Source organism: Monodelphis domestica, chromosome 1, assembly GCF_027887165.1.
Source record: "Monodelphis domestica isolate mMonDom1 chromosome 1, mMonDom1.pri, whole genome shotgun sequence".
NCBI classification, from domain to species: Eukaryota; Metazoa; Chordata; class Mammalia; order Didelphimorphia; family Didelphidae; genus Monodelphis; species Monodelphis domestica.
Genome location: NC_077227.1, coordinates 360,583,901 through 360,600,270, shown reverse-complemented (window position 1 = coordinate 360,600,270; position 16,370 = coordinate 360,583,901). Strand labels below are relative to the sequence as shown.

At 38.9% G+C, this 16,370-nt stretch overlaps 1 pseudogene; it reads right to left on the bottom strand.

Annotated features, from left to right (window-relative positions):
* Positions 1 to 2,021: 2,021 nt before the first annotated feature.
* Positions 2,022 to 2,166, bottom strand: LOC130456752 (U2 spliceosomal RNA; annotated as a pseudogene).
* Positions 2,167 to 16,370: the final 14,204 nt, after the last annotated feature.

The window sequence follows — 16,370 nt, the reverse complement described above, 5'->3', positions numbered from 1 at the left end:
TGTCAGAGTTTCATTGTCAGAAACTCAGAGATTCTAGAGTTGTCTCTATACTTTGATATGGTATTACAGGAAGGTATCAACAAAGAACAAATGTGAAAATAGGTAAGGAAAAGAAATCTATGGCTATATTAGCTTCAATTAATTCATCAGACTGGTCATCTGTGCATGAATGTGGCACAGAACAGATGAGTTTTGATGGAAGGAAAAAGATCAGAAAAAGCTTAAAACAGAGTTTCATTTACTTGAAGGGAGGCTTAAGGAGACAGGTGAAAATCATGGAGTAAAATAGCTAAAATTTACATGGCATTTTATAATTTATACGTTTTTGAATTCCTTGATCCTCACAACAAAATGTTTTCAAATACATCGGATCAAATGAGAGTGCCATAAAAACCATGTAAAGTGAATAAGGTACACGGTATTATCCTCAATTTACAACCAAGGAAACTCATGTAACCATGGAAAAATATTCTAAATTACTTAAATAAAAATTTTTGAATAAAAAATATAAAACCAAGGAAATTCACAATTAGAAAGGTTAAATCATATACCCCAGGATATTCTGTATAGCACATAGTATAACATTTCCTGGAATCAGACTAAGGACTGGGGTTCAAATCTAATCACTAATGCTTCCTAAGTCTGGTACTTACTTCCTTTGTGACCATGGAAAGTCAGTTAATTCTCCTGGGCTCCTGTTCAGTCATCTACAGTATGACAGGGTTGGCCTAGATAATCTACAGACCTTTGAAATACCGCTAGTAATGCCAACATGAAGAAGGAGAAGGAGAAAATGTGGTGAAGCAGCATTGAAAGTAAACGTTTGTCTTCACAATTTTGCCTTGGTCTGGCCCTGGTTAAGAGTTCAGAGAAGATATACAGAGATATCTGGACTCCTGTATCTGTTAGGAAAGCCTCCAGATATGGAGGCAATGAACAACCTAGAGATTTAATGGCTAGGGGGGCAGCTCAGTGGATTGAAAGCCAGGTCTAGAGGTCAGAGATCCTGGGCTAAAATCTGATCTCAGGCACTTTCTAGCTGTGTGACCCTGAAAAGTCACTTAGCCCCCACTGCCCTTCTTTGCCTATGTCTTACCACTCTTCTGTCTTATAACTATTGATTCTAAAATGTAAGGTAGGGGTTTAAAAAAAAAGATTTAGTCACATTTTCCATTTTCAGGTGGTAGCATATGCTTTGAAAGAGTAGATCAAACATTTTCCCAATTTTATAAAATATTTATTGGTAGAATGGGATAAGGGGGCACTGGTCTTAGACAAGGAAAAACTTGTTAGCTGTTTAATGTAGCCAATTATTTTTACAGACATGTCTATGATGTGTGCTTAATCTGAGTCTGCATTTATATCTTTGTAAAGTACTCAAACGCTCTTCTATTGCTGGCATCTAGTGGCTTCAAAAGAACCATCAGAGGCAATTAGGGCAGCATGGTGTAGTGGAAAGTATGTTAGACTTACATCAGAAGACCAAGACTCTTACTTTTGGACTGGCTCTGTCACTGATTTACTGTGTAACTTGGAAAATCATGCTGAGTCTCAATCCTTCATCTTTAAAATGGGAATAATATCCATCCTGACTATAGCAACTTTATAGTTGCTATAAGGATCAAATATAATAATAGCTAACATTTTCCAGTTTAAATGTGAAGTACTCTTAAAGAAGTTGGCATAATAGAGAGAGTACTGGGTCTGGAGTCAGGAAGACATGAGTTCAAATCCAGCCTGAGACTTATTAGCTATACAACCTTGGATAAGTTACTTAGCCCTGATTGCCTCAGTTTCCTTCTCTGTAAAATGAACTGGACATAGAAATGGCGTTACAGTATCTTTGCTAAGAAAACCCCAAATGGGACCATGAAAAGTATGACATGCCTGAAATGATTAAAACAACAACTATTATAAAAAAAGATGAAAAATTCTAGCAATATTCTTGCTGTCATCTTGACATTTTAAGGCATGAGCAATATTTTCTTTAGGGTCCAGAATGGTTCATAGTTTATTATTTCTTGTGTTGGAGATAGGAGGGACTTTAGAGGTCATCTAGTCCAATCCCTCCTATCCCCATTTTATACCTGAAGACATTGTTAATCAAAGAGACTAAGCAGGATCTAGCTTCTACACTTGATCTTAGCCAAAAGGCCGAGAAGCGATATGGATCTAGCTTCTAATCTCAGCAAAAGTCCCACCTTCTTGAAGAAGTTTTTGATCCTGTCCTCTTTATTGGTAGTCCTATTGGTAGTCCTCAGGGTCTCTTGTTTATAAACAATTCATATGTTGTCTCTTCTTGTTAGACCAGGAGCCTCTTGAGGGTGAGGATTCTTCTTTGTTATCCTCAATACTTGGCACAGTGAATGGCATATTCATATACATTTAAGTGCCTAACAAAAACTCTTTGGCTGGTCTGATTCAAGAAAGGGCATGTTCTTCTCTATTGTCTCCTTAAAATCTCTGTGCCTTGGTTTCATCCATCACATCCATCCATCAGATAATGTGTCCTATTTTCTTGGATTGTTGGTAGGAACCAATGAGATAAAAGAATCTTAGAATCTGAAAGTTGAAAGGGGTCTCACTGGCCCTCTGGCCCAACCCAGACACAAAAGGAATCCCTACAACATCATAACTGACAATTGGTCAAGAGGTCATCCATCCTTTGCTTGAAGTCTTCCAGTGAGGGGAAAACCCACTACCTGCTGAGGCAACCCATTCCATATTTGGATCAATCTAATTGTTAGGACATTTTCCCTACACATCCAAGCATTCTAAAGAGTTAAAAGTCCTTAAAAGGACTACACAAAAGTGAGGGATTTTTATGATTATCATGATTAGCCTGGAGAAATTCAGAGCATGTTTCTTAAGGGGCGAGAGAAGCTGGGAAAGGCTGTTTTCTTGCTAAAAGCTATGCCCCCAAACTGCAGCCCCCCAGCATCCCATGCATTCGTAATTCTTTAGTTTACTACCTCCTGCCCCCACCCTCCCGTCCTGCTGGGAACCAGAAAGCACCAGCTCCTTCCAAAGAGTCAACCTTTTCCAGAAGTCATCTCGAAGCCAAGTCAGGGCCCTACACAAAGGCCCAGTTTACCAGACAGATTTTTACTGAGCATAAGTAAAGCTATTGAGAGGCCCCGTGAGCTGCAGGTCAGGGAGTGGGGTGATGAGGCTTGAAAGTTTAGTGGAGGGAGGTGTGTGGGTCCCCTGGCTTCCACCAGCAGGCCCTCTTCCAGGTCTAATTGCTCCACATTCCTGAGCCATGTCGTCACCACACCGTGATGCGAACTCCTTAGCATTGTGGGTGGAGAGGAGTTATGGTATCTATGAAAGACACAAAAAAACATATGCTGACCCTTTAAAACCTATTACCATATACGAAGTTCAGCCAAACTAAATGAAGCTGAGATCTCTGTCCAGCATTTGGGAGCCAGTTAAAATAGGAACTCAGTGTTTCTCTAAATACACAGAGTATATTACCTTAGTCATAAAATTGGGGACTTTCAAATCTAATTTGTTCAGCACTAGTGCTGGTGAAGGCTGGGAAGTGTTCCAAAGGAAATCACCTCCACGAAAACAGAGATTAGCAGCTCTCCATTGCAGACATATGGGAATGATTCCCTATAATCTCCAGTAATTGTGGCTGAATTACATTCAAATCCTGTTTTCAATTTTCTTAAACTTCGAGACTGATTGTGTTATTAAATCATGCTGGCTGATGTGTTTAATAAGGACCTATTAAATGTTTATAAAATTAGGGAAATAAATATGAGCTTTTAGTCAGATTGCCCGGTGGATCTGGTAACCTATTGTTAAAATAACAGTCGTGCTGTTAAAAATGTGTCTCCAAATGATGCCCTCGTACTCCCTGGGAGGGAGGTGGCAAAGGGGAGGGGGGGACAGGGACAGGCCACGGGGGTGTTTCCTCCTGCCCCATACTCCATTCATCAAAGGGTTAGACTAAATAAAAAAGATAATGAACCCTAATTGTGAAATATGAAATGTAGCTTTCCAGTTTGCGGGAAATACTCCTTTTGGTTTTAACACAATAGTGATAACGCCGATTTTCAAGGAGGGGCCAGGAGGGATTGTGCATTTTTCTCTAAGGACCCACCTGGTACAGTTGCTAGCTGGAAATCACCCTAGAGCCCTCCAAAGCCTTGGGCAGAAAAGCAGGGGCAGGCATCTGGAGGGAAAGAAAACCTTCAGGGTCTATACCCTAGGCAGAAGAAAATTAAAAAAGAGGAAAATAGTGCAAATAAATGTTGCTCTACAAGAAAATTTTTCCTTTGAGGCACAAAAACAAGTGCTGTGTAAGAGCTAGCTGTGGACTGACAAGGGAGTGTTTATCTGGCGGACCTTGGACTTGAAGCAAAGAGATGGTTTGGACCGTCTGCATACACTTCCAGAAAGGTCCTAGGTGGCCTCTGGACCTGTGGCAAGGGATGCCTTTTATCTCCTACCACCTGAGGTGACAGGGACTCCTGCAAATACCTGTAGTCTGGAGGCAGGCACTGATGGCTGATGTCCACTCCTTCCTCCCAACACAGAGGAGAATGAGGGAGGTCTTATCCCTGCCCGATTTGAAGCTTCATTTGGAAGCTCTCAAGCTTAGTTTCCCTGACCCCTATTACTAAATTCCACAGAGGTAGCAATGGAGAAGTCTAGGAGGACCTTGATCTCTTTCCCCAGAGCTCTTGAATTTTGTGCTAGAAATCTCAAAACCATTAATATCATTTAGTCCAGTCCAGACTCTTCATTTTACAGAAAAGGAAACTGAGGCAAAATAGCAGAGCCAAGGAAGAAGTCAAGACACATAGCTCCAAATTTAATATTCTATAATAAATTTATCTTGTAATCAATGTATAGTATAATGATATATTTTGGGGGAGGGAGAACAGGATGAGGAATATCTTAGATTTCTGACGTCACAGATTTCTCAGTAAGAAAGTTACTCAGTAAGACAGCTAGCTCATGTCAGAAGCAGGTCCTGGATTCATGTGTCCTTGATTCTAAGGTGAGATCTCTACGCATTATGCCACATTTCCTCTCTCTCTAATACAGATAAAGCACTCTTACTAAGAGCCTTATTTCCCCTTCTTTCCCAGCCTGCTCTCCATCACCTGGCCCTTAACTGTGTTTCTCTCTCTCCTCCTCCTCCTCCACCCCACATGCTCAAGTCATGCTCTCCTTATCTTCAGGGCAAACTGAAACCCTTCTTTCTTGGGCAAATTAACCTTTGAATTTCCCCTTAGGGAGAGTAGTGCAATTAAATAATCTTTGTGGCATTAAAAAATACCCCAAACCCAAACCCCACATCATCACCCTGGCATAAACACGGCAGTCTTTAAAAAACAAAGCCCTAACAAGTGTGTAACAAGTCCCCACCCCCACCGGTTCCAGAATATTATAAAGTCCCAGGGAGCTTGCCTGGTTTACATTAGGGACTTTTGAAAGGTTTGAAGAGAATTGGATATAAGGTTAATATTTGGCAGAACCTTGTAAATGACCTGATTGTTATTTTATATTGGCTGAAGTCTCCAAATCACTGCTACGTGCCAGCAAGCCCAGAGTGTGGCCAGCTAGTTAGTTACCAAGCTCTGTTGCTAGTCTGTTTCACGTTGGAATGGTCTGTGTCTGTATGTCCATCTGCATCCCTGATCCTTCCATCCCTTCCCCCTCTACCCATTTCATATGTGTGTGTGTGTGTGTGTGTCTATCTGCTTATACTCAGCCAAAATAGAGCAGGGACTGAGCATAGCAATTATTTCTACGAATTTTTTTGGCCTGCCCTCGGGGGACCTTCCCCCAGTTTAATTGTTCGAGGGGACTGTTGCGTTTTGGGATTTTATTTCAAAAAGTTCCTGTTAGAATTTCTTTCCAAGCTGGCCTGGGGGTGGGAGGTGGGGTGGGATAGGGAGAGGTGAGTGGAGAAAGAGAGGAAGAAAGTGGTTGGATTTTTTTAATCTCAGTTTTTTAAAACATGCATAAAAATTCACCCAACTGAGTATCCTGGAATTAATAGAGGTATTTCACCATGCATAGATTTTTAGATTATTTGTCTAAAGATATGTTTGGAATTGATTATATTAAAGGTGCATAAATCTCAGACTCCCTCCCCTTCTCCTGTTCCCCAGCCCATGAGGTTTGGAAATGAATTCAAGCAAACCAACTGAATTTTAAGTTAAGACAAACAGGGGAAGAGATCATTTGTCTCCAGTTATACATGAAATAGCTTATAATAGCAGATGCTGAGTTCATGAAGTATATGTTCGGCCCCCTTTGATATAAATTCCATCATCAGCTCACAAAGAAATTGTATTTATGCATAAGACAGTGCTCTCTAACATGAACCCCTATAAATTATGAAAACAGAAAATCCAAATTTATAAGATGCCATTTCTGGATTTATTCTGAATGCTCTCTCTGCATATTACCAAACAAATGCCACATTAGCAGAGCATGAAGGGTTTTTTTTATTTGTTTGTTTTTAATGACACAGTCAAGAAATGTACAGCTCTAGGCCTGTCTGGTACCTAGACTCAAGCAGGCCAGGAGAAAGCAGAAGGGACATGACATGGGGTAGGAGGAAGGACACACTTGGGTTGCTGTTTTTGATGGCCTGCTCTTTTCTTTAAGTTAGGACAAAGCTGTCCTATATCTTTCAAGGAAAAAGAATTTCTTCATCTATTAATGATAAATCTGTTTATTGTCAAGGAAACTCAGTGAATTTCAGGCTCCTCTTCCCCTTCTCCAGTAGAGAATCAAGTACCCTTGGTGCAATAGAAGGAGGGGAAGACAAGGGGGAAGGAACATTAATACAATGTCTTCTATCTGCCAAGCTAAGCATTTTCACAAATATTATCTCATTTGATCCTCACAGAAATACTGAAAGGGAGGTGCTATCATTCCCATTTTATAGTTGAGGAAACTGAGAGAAACAGAGGTTAAGCGACTTTGCCAAGGTCATACAGGTAGTAAACATCTGATTTAGGGTTTGAACATAGATCTTCCTGACTAAGCCCAGAACCATGCTACTTAGCTGCATGGACTTATTTTTGAATAATGTGAAGATTTCCCATTCATTTGATTTCATGAGATTTTTTATTCTTTTTTTTGTGTACTTTCTAGTCTAATAAGCTATAGTTACCAGTTTAGATATTTTGACTCATCTTTTACTAGATTGTAAACTTTTAGATAATTAGATATGTCTTTAAAAAAATAACCTTTCCCTCTCTCAGTGCTAGCATAGTGGCTCATAGTAGTGGCACTCGCTAAAAGTTAGGTTTTTTGTTTTTTTTTTTAGTGTAAATAGCTAGGAAAACCATCAGAACCAACAGCCTGCTGTTTGTGTTGCCATTACCATCGAGGTGTATGTGTGTATTGGGGTGTGGGGGGGAGATATTCAAGAAGAAGCAAAGTATTGTGTCTGCTGCCTGAAAATAATTAGGCTGGCTACAAATTGTTGCTTTCAGGAGGATGCACTTATTAGTAAGAGTTAGACCAAGATCTGAAAGTCAGGGACCAAGAGTTAGAAGAGAACTCACACTTCCATCTAGTTCAGCCTGTATTTAACTGAGAATTTTTTGGAAATAACACTGACAAATGACTGGTCATCCAGTCTCTATCTAAAGACCTTTAGCGAGGTAAACCTGATTCTCTTAAATCAGCCCATTACACATTTGGAAAGCTCTGATATTATTAGTAATTTTTTAATTGAATCAAATTTTCTTTGTCTCTATTAGTCATACTGTCTCTTATCAGCTTGTCTGTCTGTGTCTGTATTTGTGTCTATGTCTGTGACTCTTGTCTCTGTCTCTCTCTTGTCAGTCTGTCTCAGCTGTGTGCCTGTTTCTGGGTCTCTGTCTGTCTCTATATCTATCAGCCTGTTTGTCTCTATCAGCTTGTCTATGTCTCTGTTCATCTGTCTCTCTGTATCTCTATCTCTGTGTGTGTGTCTGTCTCTCCCTCCCTCCCTAATCCTCCACCTGTTATGCCTATGATTTTAAGGAAAATAGAACAAGCTGTGCCTGTTTTCTATATGATAGCCCTTCAGATGCTTCAATATTGAACTCATGTCTCCATTAAGTCTCCTCTTCATCAAGCTAAACATTTCAAGTTACTTCAACTATTCCTCATAGGAAATGATCTCTAGTTTCCATGCCATACTGGTCACTCTTTCCCTGGACCTGCTAGACAATGGCAGTTTTTTGGATCCTAACTCTATTATCCAGTGTTTTAGCTATCCCTCTCAGTTTTTTATTATTAGAAAATTTAACAAACATGACTTCTATCTTTGTGTCATTAATCAATCAATAAGCATTTAGTAAGTACCTACTATGTGCCAGGTATTGTTCTAAGTGCTGGGGATAAAAAAGAAGCAAAAAAATCCTTCCCCTCAAGAAACTTACAATCTGTAATCAATGTAATATAAGTCAATGTAATGGAAGTCAATGATTAAAATAATGGATAGCAAGGATCCCTGGGATCCTACCATTGGAGACCAAGCTGACACATTGATTATTTTGGGAGTTCACTTACTCAACCAGTTCTGAATCCACTTAATTCTACTATTGCCTAGTCCAAATCTCTTCATTTTATGTACAAGGATAACATGAGTAACCTTGTCAAACACTTGCTTGAATCTAAATATATACTCTCTATAGCAGTCCTCCATTGATTCCCCTACATAGTTTCTGTGTTGTTTCTTATAGTATATGACTGTCATTTATACCTGAAAAGCTCAATGAGGAAATCCCCCCTACAAGTACATGTTGGCACCTGGTCTGCAATTCATATTCTAAGAGACTTCTCAGACTCCCCTGAGAAGTGAATTGACTTATCTAGGATCACCAAGCCATTATTTGTGAGAAGTAGGACTTGAACTCATGTCTTCCTAATTATGTAGCCCATTCTCTATGAATTTCTCTAGGTTGCCTTTTGTGAAGTTTAGTCCAATTACCTTAGTCTGGCATAATCTGTACTTGAAGTCATGCTGGTATTCAATTATGACTACTTTCCTTTCCAAATATATGTAATATATATATATATAGCATATATTACATGTAAAACATTTTTCAAAACTTAAAACAGGATAAAAATTATATTATTAGTAATACTATTATTAAATGCTTACTAATTATCCTTTAATAATATATTCTAGAAATTTTCCAGGTACAGAGGTCAGAATAAGCTCAGGGTAACAAAAGGTTTTTGCTTTTCTTTTCTTCTTTTCCTTTAAATAAAGTTCCCTGACCAATGTCTTGCTTTGAGATTGAATTGGATTTAAGTGAGACAGAGTTGCACAAAGTCAACAGCCTCATTCTTTCTTCCAGAGTCATCCAAGTTGTAATATAGGACAATAAGGGAGGTTAAACTCACCTACACTGATGAATTAGGGAGAAAGAGATAAAGGGTTGAGAGAATGAGAGGGGATAAGAGGTTAACCTTCCCCTCTTTTCCCCTTGGTGAAGATAACCTGAGTTTGTCTTCCTGAGGGACAGAATATGTCTCCTCAGAGAATGGGGTTGGGAGGTGGGGGACTGGAGGATGGGGCTTTAAGGAAATGACCCACTGCCTCCATTCTTGATCGTAGTTATGGTTGAGAGGCAGGATAGATTTTCCTGCCTCTGGATCCTCCCAGTACCCCAACTACTACTTTTTCCTTTAAGATCTGGGTTCATTCCTCAGCCCTGGTCTTGAGTTAGTCCTCTTCTTTGGGGAGAGGTATGGTTCTCCCCATATCTTTAGTCTCCTTCTGGCTAACTAATTAGTTTCTAACTAATAACAGTTTAATAAAGAACCACACAGGGAAGGGAAATTGAAACTTGGGTAAGGAAAATGGATAGCAGGAGTCCCTAGAGACTAGCAGACTGACCCCTCCAAATCTTGGAGGTCCAGGCCCTCAGCCTCGACCTCTCTTCTGGTTAGCTGCTGGTTGTCCCTACTCTTGAGCTAATCTGATTAAATTGCTGGAGTTCAGGAAAAATTGGGGATAGAGATGTGGAGAAAATCTTCTCAGTAGATGGCTTCTTTCAAAGTCCAATCTACAATGTTTGAGATGAGCAAAAGACTTCCAAGGATCACTAGGAAGCAGTTAGTGTCCAAAGAGATCTCCGGCCTCCGAGATCCTCTTGTCAGGCTCTCAGCTGAAGGAGTGAAAGTTGAAGTGGCAGTTTTGAGTTCTACTCAGTCTCTGTTCTCACATTGGAATCCTGGGTCTCTTCCTTTCTGCCCCTCCCCCACATGGGCACTTCTTGCTTCACTGGATCAGATTTCCTTCTTTTGCATCTTCCTTTCTTTTGCATATACTTCTCTTACAAAGTCCAATGGCAAGACAAAAGTCAGGATGACTGGAAATGGCCCAGGAAGTGGTAGCATCTTCAATTTCTGACCAAGCCTTAATGCTCCTCAGGTCCTGCTTCTGCCATTTTTGTGCCTGTTGGGACACATTATTTTCATCTACCCATTCTTGTGGGGGAAGTCTTCACATGCTTGGGGTAGACAGCCCCTAACTCATTGATGGGTTTGAAGTTTGTCACTTGCCCTCAATCTGGTTTAACCCATGTGATGAGACAGTTGTTTTTTTTTTGATGAGACCGTTTTATCTGGGTATTGTTGCTGTGCATGCTACAGTTTCTTTAAGCCACAAGTGAGAGTTGAGAGGTTGACAACAAAGATGGATAAGCCACTCTGAAAAGGGTTCCACAAGCCCTAACATCAGAAGTGCTAGTCCTCCCTAAATACCCTATCCACTTGGGGTAGAGAAAAGAGCAAATATTTATTAAATACTATGTGCAAAACACTTTGAAAATATCATAGTTGGTTTTCATAACAATTCTGCTAGGTAGGCGCTATTATAATTCCTATTTAATAGATGAGAAAACCAGACAGACATAGGTTAAGTGACTGGACTAGGATCAGATGGCTAGTCAAAAGTTTGAACTTATATTTGAAGGAGCCAGGATTTCCTGATTTCAGGTCCATTGCTCTAACCACTGCATCAACTGGCTAGTAAATTGTGACCTGCTAGTTAGACTTGTTTAAAAGCCGTTTGGTGCTGCCTTACCATCTTCCTAGTTCTTTTGGTTTTCAGTTCCCAATTAATCATAATTTTTTAGCTCTTTCATTAGCTTTGTTACTTTAAATAACTTTCTTATTCTTCTAGTCCAAAGATAACTTCCTTAGGTAGAGAAAACAGAAGCAAAATGATTGCTGAGTAGTTCAGTGTTCCCATCATCATTATTATTTAACATTGTCTTATCCAACTTTTTTTTGATCTTCCTCTTCCCCCCAACATAGGTCTAAAACTAAGCTGATAGGATCATGACCTTCTTTGTTTCCATCCTCACTTACCTGCCATAGTTTTATCACTTATTCTGTTCATGTCTTAAAATTTTGGAATTGGTTGATGAGTTTGCTCTGTAGCCACATTAATCTCTTTAGGTAGTCACCTCTCTCTATTCCATCTGCATAATTGTGCTTGCATCTTTAGGATTTCATTCTTTAAATTTATTCTTGAGAGCTTTCCAATCTTCAGGCCAAATATTAGACAAAAATTAAACCATTAGGTCCTATTCATCCTTTCTTGGAAGATACTGAAATCCATTCTCCTCAAATCTAACAGACTATTCCTGGCTTTCTAATTTTATATCATGAACCCTATAATAAAGTGATCAGTTGTCAAATGAGATCCCTGTGATTTCTCTTTTACCAAACAATTCTTCCTTGTTTGTAGAGAAGAGTTAACTTAGAGTTAAGAAGATTTCTTTTCAAGTCCCCAGCTCTACCTTCCATCCTGTTAATGTGTTCCTGGGCAAGTCACTTGAATTCTTAATGCCCCAGGCAATTCTCTATAATTATGAATTGCAGAGATATACCAATCTGTTTCAGCACAGGGAGTCCCTCATGAGGAGCTAAACTGATAAAATCATAAATCTTGTTGAAATAGTGTCCTCTGATAAATTTAATAGACTTATGAAATGAAGTAATTCACAAGATCTGACTCAGAAGGTCATTCATTTCCCATTAAGGAGAACTTTGTGGAGAAGGGGTGGCATTTGAGTTGGACCTTAAAAAAATGATTGAACATTGTTTTTTTTTAATATTTCTCGGCCAATAGGAATGCTAGAATAGAAGAAGAGGAGTCAAGATGGCAGTGTAGAGGCAGTGAAAGTTCAGACCTCTGAAAACCCTTCCTCACCAATTAAAAACAAAATACTCCAAATCTAACAATAGGACAAAGCTAAGGAACCCTCCTGCTGGACTCAACTTAAAAGTTACGCCCCCAAAAATCCTGAATTCAAGAATACTTGGGTTTAAGGGGAAGGAAGAAGGAAGGTCTCAGGAACCCTCCTCCACCTATGGTATTGAGCCTCCAGCAGTGGCTGGAAATTCTAGGCTGGCAGGGCGCTAGTCTAGAGGGAGTGCCTTGCAGTCAAAGCAGTGCCAGGCTCAGAACTTTGAACACAGGCAGCGTGGAGACAGCTGGAGGAAAACCTCAAAGAAGGAAGCCCAGGGGCAGCTAAGACACTCCATATTGCCCCCCTCCCCAGGTTTTGGCCTCAGGGCACATCCAGCTTTGCAAGATCAACTCCTCCAGGCTTAATCTTATCAAACCATCAGAGGGCAGGGAAGCTCCAGCTCCAGCTCCCTTCTCCCAGACTGCTCTGAGAACAAAGTGCAAATGAAACAGAGGAGGATCAAGGAACACCAAGCAAAAACAAAGAAACTCCAGCAAATTGGGCACAGGCTTTGGAAGAACTCAAAATACAATTCAAAACACAATTAAAAGGAGCTGAATGCAACTGGGAAAAGAACTTAAAAAACAAGATAAGTCATCTGGAAACATAAAATAGTGTCTTGAAAGCCAAAATTAATCAGCTTGAAAATGAAGCAAAGGAGATGAAAGATGAGGCAAAGAAGATGAAAGATGAGCTCCAAAGAAAATCAGACCAGAAGGAGAAGAATGACCAAAAAGCCAAGGATGAAATTCAGTCTTTAAAAACCAGAATACAACAATTAGAAGCAAGCGACTTCACAACACAGCTGGAAACTATAAAACAAAACCAAAAGAATGAAAATTTTGAGGAAAATATTAAACACCTCATTCACAAAACAGAAGATTTAGAAAATCGTTCCAGGAGAGATAATTTAAGAATCATTGGTCTACGAAAGACCATGACAAAAGGAAAAGCCTGGACATCATCCTACAAGAAATTATCCAAGAAAACTGCCCTGACATTCTAGAATAAGAGGGAAAAGTAGAGATTGAAAGAATCCACAGATCACCACCTGTATTTAGCCCCCAACTGACAACACCCCAGGAATATTATAGCCAAATTCAAGAATTACCAGACCAAGGAAAAAATATTACAAGCTGATACGAAGAAGTCATTCAGATACCATGGAACTACAGTGAGGCTAACATAGGATCTGGCTGTATCTACACTGAAGGACCAAAAATCATGGAATATAATATTCTGGAAAGCAAAGGAACTAGGTCTACAACAAAGAATCAACTACCCAGCAAAACTGACTATATTCTTATTCATGAAAGTATGATCATTTAATAAAATAGAAGACTTCCAAGGAATGCTAGAATAGGGCTATTTAAAGTTGGGGAAAATGTATCTGGAAGCCATACTTTCTGAACAATAAGCACTGTTGTTTATAGATGAGTTTCTGGGGGTCAGTGGTGAAGGATCTCTGTTACCCCCTCCAAAACCACAGACTCCTCTGAATCCGCACACAGAACTGGATATAATTTTCTCCAATTTGTCATCTTTTGTGATAAAATGACAGAGACTGGGCCAAGATCCCTGGGGAGTAATATCCAGCTGGACCTAGGTAGAAATGAAATCACTTGCAGAGAGAAAAGTGAGAAAAAAAATAAGAGTATGTCTTAGTAGGAGGAAAGGACAAGATAAGATATGAGTAGTTATATCTGAAGGGGAATTGGGAATGGGAAAGAAACTTGATCCATGTACATATATTTCTTTCTCCCTCCCTCTGCCTGAGAACACATTATAATTCTTAGTGGTTCCTCTTAAAGAGAAAACCTGATGCATCAGACCAAAAAACAGCTTCATTAATTGGTCTTTTCCAGTGTTTCCTCTTCTTTCCCCCATCTTTCAGTCTTCTGAGATTGCTTTCCAACCATATTGTATAGATCAGAAATTCTTAACCTAGGATATATGAACTTAAATTTTTGTTTTGATAGTTATTTCTCAATATAATTTATTTCCTTTATAATGCTATGTATGTTTTCATTTTAAATTTACTTATTTATTTTTATTTTTCCATGGTTACATGATTCATATTCCTTCCCTCCCCTTCACCACCCCGCCTCCCATAGCCAAGAACAATTCAACTAGGTTTTACATGTATCATTAATCAAGACCTATTTCTATATAATTAATATTTACAATAGAGTAATAATTTAGAGTTTAGAGTCAACATTCCCAATCATATCCCCATCAAATGCTATGTATTTTATCTAATGCATTTAAAAATATTTTTTGAGAAGAGGTCCATAGACTTCATCAGACTGCTAGAGAAATCTGTGACACAAAAAAGGTTAGAAACCTCAATCTCTACTTCTTGTTTTCTGTCCTTTGTTCTTCCAAATCACAGTGAGTATATATTTTACATGTACATATTTATGTGTTGACTCTCTCATTTGATTATGAGCTCTTTGAGGGCAGGAACTGAGTTTTTGTATTTCTTTGTATCTCTAGAGCTTAGCACAGTACCTGCCATAATACTAAGTATTTAATAAATCCTTGTTAACTCAAGAGCTGAAGAAGGGAAGATCTATCTATATCTGTGTCTATCTACACACATATTCATATGTACGTGTGCATATGAATATGTGTATGTATCCTTTTTTTAACACACTTAGATATTTAACCTTGATTCCTGCTTCCTAAGGTTCAAGGCTCCCAATCATGATCTTTAATAAAAAAAAAAAAACTCTCCAATAATATTTTATGTTTTCCCATTACATGCAAAAACAATTTTTAACATTCATTTTCTAAAATCTGAGTTCCAAATTCTCTCCTTCCCTCTTTGCCCTCCTTCATCCCTAAGGCAGTAGGCAATTTGATATAGATTATATGTGTGCTATCACACAAAACATATTTCTCTATTCAGCATGTTGTGAAAGAGGACACATAAAAATTATGAAGAAAAATAAAGTGAAAATAGTATGTTTCCAATCCTCATCTTTGAAACGTATTTGTCCACCTGATCTAATTCAGCATGGAGACTGAAGCAGTTCCTAACTTCTATTCTTGCTGCTAAAGGCGCCTCATTAATGTCTGTATTAGAGGCCATATAATGCTAAACTGAGTTCTGAATGGGACTTGTATGTTTAAAGAGTATACAATGGAGTATTATTGTGCAATATGCATAAGGTATTGGTATCTAGGGGATGGGGGCACACTCTGTGTAAATCTGCTAATGTGTTTAGAACAGAGGAAGTCCCCCATAAAAAGCATTAACAGGAAGCACAGCAATTTCAAATTTCATACGTATGTGAAATATATTCCTCTCTGTATGATTGTGTCAGTGTTTTCTTCCCCCAAGTGTCTTGTATACTGGGGCTACACTTGGCAGCTACCCTAGTGGTAGGAGGCCAATTTCCTGGTACATGTGAGTCTCTGACAATTAAAACATTTTCCCCATTGCCCATTGCCATCACTTGGAGCTACACTCTTATCCTCTCTTTGATCTTGACTCCCCCATATACCGCCCCCCCATAATATGGCTTTTAGAACATCCATTTGTTGCCTTTAGTTTTCTTTACCAGCCTTAGTTCAATCTATCTTTTAGGACTATGCCTCCATTTTGTACTCATCCTTTGTTACCTATACCTACCTCCAGTATATGTGCAAGTTCACAAAACACAGGAGTGCTCTAATTCATAGGGACCATAGATGTTATCCCTCTTCTCCCACCATAAAAATATTGTCTCCACTGAAATTCATTCCTTTGTATCAATCATTTGCATTTTCTTTTCTAATGCATCTACTTTAGGAAGAGTAACACAGGGAGACCCTAATACCATAATGTGAAGGAGTGAGTCAGTTTTCTTTCCTTAGTTGACAGTAGGGATCATGAAGCATGACAGTGCTTGGTGTTTGGAGATGGAGTTGCAGCAAGAGGAAACCAAAGTGCCAAAGATAAACTGCCTACTTTGTATTTGCTAGGGACTAGCCCTTTATATAGAGGGAAGATACACACACATATAAATTCATAGGCATAAATATATATTTCACATTATAAGCATATATAAACACATATATGTGTACATATCTATAAATTAATCTAAACCTTTTTAAAGCTATTTCTATTTTTAACTCATACCA